Raw genomic sequence first — 6,000 nt, 5'->3', positions numbered from 1 at the left:
AAATGTTTAGTTACGCAATAAAAAGAATATTGCGAAAGAAATGGGGGACAAAGAGAGAGATTTAAAAACCTTCGAATTGGATATCATCCAATTGTAATTTTTATTTAGGATTGAGAAGATGTAGTAACAACATTTGTAGCTTAATCTTCTTCAATTTTAGTTACGAGAATTTTCGGTTGGGTTTCAATGATAAAAATGATTATATACTTTATTTTTCTGTGGAGTGATATTAAAAAAGATGCTTATTATATATAAGAGGAGAATTGCATAATTTCAATAGTTAAATTTCTGCTCGACGAGTTTCTTTCTCAGAAAGTATCTTGCAACGTGCAATGTTTCCTATCTTTTCTTATGCACGCGCATGCAACACAAACACAAACGTTACCGTTCCTGTTCTCTCAGGTGATGCTTATATGCACGTCCCGGGAACTTCTTCTCGTTAGATGTCTCGTTCAGATAGGAGTTACTTTGGTTCCACGTAATTCGATATTCAGGCCACACTGTAGGGATCCGGTAGCACAGGCAAAATACAAGCCGGGCCCGCGGACCAAGGGTGCTCCCGTTGTATTTGCTCAATTTACAGTTACGTAATTCCATAATGAAGGACGGACGTTTCTTCTTTATTTTTTTTCTTTCTCGACGATCGATCCGAGAATGCAACGTTGCGTCAACAATAGGTGCTTCTGGGATTTTGCGAGCGAGCAGTCTTTACAAAGAAGCGAGTCGTAGAGATGGGGTGGTTGTCACGAGGGTGTCGTGTTTCGCACAGTTGTTTGTATAAACAAGAAATATAATAAAATAGTTTTCACACACGGATCTGTCGCTCCCAGAGTGGGAAATTGCAAAGTTTACATAAAACATTTGATGGATTTTCTTTTTTCGCACAAAGTTTTGTCGGGAGAATTTCATACACAAAACTTGCAATAATTTTACTTATCGCAGTACAGAAAGGAACTTTCAAATTTGCATTTTTTTTAGTAATAGTATAAAGACATTTATTAGAAATTCACATAATTAAATAAATATAAAAATACAATATAAGAAATATAAAATAAAAAAGAATTTATAGCAGAATGCAAACTTTTAGAGAATAATAAATTTGTAGTGAATATATAGAATCGATATAAAATAGATCAGAAACTGTTATATATATTTCCTCGTTTCAATATTTAGCATCTGTCAGTTACATAAAGTAACAAATTATTATTACTATTTAATAACAATTTAACATATGTAATAAGAGATTAATTTACGTACGAGAATATAGAATATTAACTTATCGGTCAATAATCTTTAGAAACCCATCCGACGGTTGGACGATTCCAGTCTTTTTGACAGATATTGAAGATAGTTCAATTTTGAGAATTAAAATTCGATAAAGAAAATGTATTAACAAACTTTTTAAATATAACATTTGCACATAGACTTCCGCGCCAAGTTCTTAATTAGCCTGTTTATCGTCTATATTATTATATTATTACTCGAACTTTTCATTTAATTTACTTTTTTATATTCTGTATTTTCTGTATATATTATTCGTTTTTTTAAACATTAACTCGTTTAACGAGCAACAAAGAGCCGTTACATTTTACGAAAAATTTCTTAACATACATATGTAATTTCGCTCTAACTGTAAAATCAAAATAGTAAGTAATTTTTCTACTGTTTTAAAATAACTATTGGAATCTCAAGCTGCAAAAGCAGTGAATTCAATTTGCGTTTGTGGTAAGAGTGTTTAAGACACTATAGAGAAAAACATAAAAACTTTTCTATTTTGATTTTTGCTGCATCGCCCTTTCCTTTTACCGATCTTGCTATATAGTTAGATGAAGCTCGATGCGGCTTTGAAGAAATATCCAAATTACTAAATCTTGTGCACGTAAAATGGCGATGGAAACCCTAGATACCGCGAAAAAAGTATATCAAAGAGGAGTATCAGTTTTAAGTTAAATAGGGGTTTGTTTTCTATCCATCGCCGCCCTTTTCATTCGAGCTCGATTCACTTAGTTGCAATGCTTTGTATGAGAAGCCTAAAATAACACCTACAGCTTGTCGACTCTCCACTAAGAGTCGTCCCTAATTTCTCGAATGATTGCACTCTCGTTTTCCGTTTGAGAACATCAACAGAGTTTTCGGCTCGTTGCTTTAAGTGTATCTTTGATTCATTGGACCACATCGATTCATTTGGATTTATTTTATTTTTCACAGCTACATATTTTATGACTAACGTGAATTTGAATTATAATATTAAAAATCTATGTCTTTTTGACGTGTTGCAAATTTCTAGTATAAAAGTGCGTATTTTTCTAGTCTATACTTATTTCTGAATAAAATTAAAGAATATATAAAGAGTTGAAATAAAATTTATTATTAAACTTTAATATTAATAAAATATATAAAAAAGAGTGTTCGAAAGATAAGCTATTATTTTTACATATAATCACATCATTAAATTTAGAGTTAATTCTAAGTTAAACATTTAGATTAATGCTTATTTTTCTTTATAAAATGATAAATTGTATTCTTAACAAGATAAAAAATAACACGTGAGAAAACTTACATACGACTAGCAAAAATAAATTACTTTTTAGCGCGTTAAAAGGACATTAATTTCAATTCTACGATAAAAATTAATATATTTTGTAGACAAAAACTCATTGAATATATACTGTGAACGTTATATAATTTATGTAGACGCACACGAGAGAACAACAACGCTGTGTATAACTGCTATTTGCATAGTTGCACAGCCCGAGGTGTATATACACGAACAAAGCAGTCCTTCTTCTCTGTTGTTGTTGTTTTGGATTATCCGCGGAGGGTTTTATATTCGAAAAGTACAACACATATTAAGCTCAAACTCGCAGATAATAGGCTGTTTATTTTAATAGCAATGGGCTAATAATCAAGTATCTCAACCGAAATTACAGATTATTTAAATCACATTTCACTTTTAATCATAATAACATTGTAACACATTTTAACTACATGTATTGTAAAAAATAGTTCGAATTACTAAAACTAAAATTTTTATTTTTAATTTTTATGTGCTAATTATGCACAAGATTTTCTCGAATTAATTTGCGAATCGCAATATGCTATATAAATATATACTGCAACTTATCGTATAATAAAATTTATTACAAGATTCTAATTTTGGACATATAGTAAGAGATATTAATTTATTAGATGTGTATGTGCATATAGATATATTCTCCAAATATGTATGTACTTTCTAATATAATATAAAAGAGCTAGTTTATTCTTTTATAATTTTTTTTGACCATAAAAGGATTAATTTGCTCACGGTACAAAATTTGATACAACGCTACGAGAACATCGCGTCAAGATCGAAAATATCTCTAGCGAGCGCGTTATTAACGGTGATCAGCGAGTTCTCCTGCAGGATCGTGCCGCGTTCTGGAAGGATAATGGCGGGTCACCATGACTAAAAGGGCTAATCATGACAAATGCAGCTGTTACTGCCTCTTTAAGGGTCCGAAAGATCTTCCAGAGAATATTCTGTGCTCATTCGTGGATCTAAAAAGATCATAACTCCATCGTATTCTCAGTTTCTCTATCGTATTCTTCATACGCGAAACATATCAAGTCGTTATCAACGAGTTTGTCACACTGTATCGTTTATTCGACAAGCGCAATAGGAAATTTTTCATTTTCGTGTATCTGTTTTATATGTGATTCCACAAACAAGTATCATGTGTACACAAGTGCATATATATTTCAAGAAGTTAATAATATTTGAATAATATTTGAAAAGTAATGGTCAATATATCAAGTAGTCAATGATATGCGGGTTTACATTTTTACCATCTCATTATGACAGAAAGAGCAAGCTTGACAAAGGATAATTTGTCAATTAATATGTCTGTTCATCGCTTGTCAGAAGAGAACGAAAACTTAACCATTCAATAATTACATATTTAACACGATCAGCTACAGCTGCACATCGACTATGTCTGACAGGTTTGTTCTGAAACCCCTTCATCTGATCGACGTTCTTTTTCTTGTTCTATAGCTACAGCTACTATTAGTAGTTTGTAAAATAGAAAACGCTTTACACATATTATGGAACAGAACATAACCATCTGTTGTCTCAAACGCATTTTATTTTATTAAATTTTTGTTTCAAGAAAAAATTAAGGAATGAAAAATTTTAATATTGAAAAATAATTAATTATAACATCTTTTGTAATCAAAGTATACAACTATTATAGTGCTTAAATTTCCTTGTTAATATTAGAGAAAATTTGACATATCCATTTTAATTATTCTAAGTATTCTTTGATATACTCATTTTAATTACAAAATTTATTACTATTATATACGATTAATACTTATCACTGTACGTGTATTATTTGCAAATAATCGAAATTAGAAAAGAGCATAACTCTTTCCTTAATGACCTAACAAGAGAGAACTTTACGCTAATAGCAGTGAGGGATAAGGAAACGCATTTCGAGTCGCGAGAAGCCGCGCTTTTTTCATCCCTCTCGGGACCCATGTAGGCTACATGTAACATGTAACTCTATAACCTGGCATATCTGCACATTTGTATCAAGCCGCGGGGTTTCAGGTCATGGCCTCTTTTGTTGGCCGATGATGTTGTTTCGCTCCGTTATTGGTCGCAAGGTTGCAAAGCATGTACGCGTACACGCTTCATTGTATCAGTATGGATACCGGAGGGTCGTTCACGGCGGCATATGGCCGAGTATCGTATTACTAGGCGTTTGTCATCATCAGAGTAGTCATTGTTCCTTAGAAAACTAAGGGTACATATATGGTGCATTAGAGTAAAACTCAGAAATGCCGACTCACTTCTTTTTTCATCTTTTCCTTTTCGGTTTTCTCCTTCCGACGGATATATTCGTTAGAATTATCATTTTATTAAGTTAGATCACGTAAAAATATAACATCATTCGATTTTCACTAGTATCAGACTGTTTTAGATAAAATATCAGAAGATTTAGGGAAAACTCGTTTATGTAGTATTTGTAACGTGCATCCCATCTGCATGTGTAGCAATTTTTGTACTTCATTTTTAGAGACAAGTAGTAAAAGAATACAATTTTTATATATACGATATACACATGTCCCGTTTTATCTCATATAGATGCGAGTAAGAGAGAATAATTTATTATTTTTAGATATTTGCGCAATAATTTATAACGTGAAAAGTAAAAAAAAAAAATTAGGGGATTTTTTTTATTCCTTCGTCTACCTGCGCGAGTAACGTGATCCGCAGCTTTTTCGATATCAATCGGCCATCATTACGCGTAATCAAGCGAGTAACCGACTAGAGCACTGAACTCTTTTTGGAACTTTACCCTATGACCCCTCAGCAAGGGGTGATTCAGGTGCATGAACAATCTGACCTTTTTGAGCGGCAGCTGCGACGAGATTTTCGCGGAGAGAATTACGAGTTTTTTTCCCCCGAATATCTCTCCCAGCCGTATTTAACCTCGATTTCATAACCCATTGATGCCACATATCAGACTATTTTTTGATAACCTCGGGAAAAATCTCTACCTACCAGGCTCCCGCATAGAAACGTATCCGTTTTCCTTATTATCCCGGAAGAATTGTACATTTTTTGAAAACGGTTAGACGTTTGATATATGAGTAGAAAAATGTTCAAGTTAGTTTGCACAAAATTATATATCGTATTAACAGTATTAAAATTAAATTGTTTAAGAATCGATTTCATTCTCACATCAATATTAATTAACTTAACTCGGAGTTTAAAATTTTTCCTGAATTTTAAAATGTAAAAGAAAGGAAGTAGACATATAAAAAATTAAGAAAATAATAAGTTGTTATAGAATATAATTAAAAATTAAATTCTTTGTTATTTAAGCGATACAAATTCGCACGTTAAAGTAAGCGACCGTTAATTCGAACCGTTCTTACTCGTCTATAAGCTCCATATTTTCCTGGTAATAAATTTCTCGAGGGTTGTGAAGGAAAGGAACGCGTTAGTTA

The sequence above is a fragment of the Nylanderia fulva genome, unplaced genomic scaffold (assembly GCF_048542155.1).
Source record: "Nylanderia fulva isolate GAGA-0341 unplaced genomic scaffold, ASM4854215v1 Scaffold25, whole genome shotgun sequence".
Classification (NCBI taxonomy): Eukaryota; Metazoa; Arthropoda; class Insecta; order Hymenoptera; family Formicidae; genus Nylanderia; species Nylanderia fulva.
Note: the sequence above shows the minus strand (reverse complement) of the source record.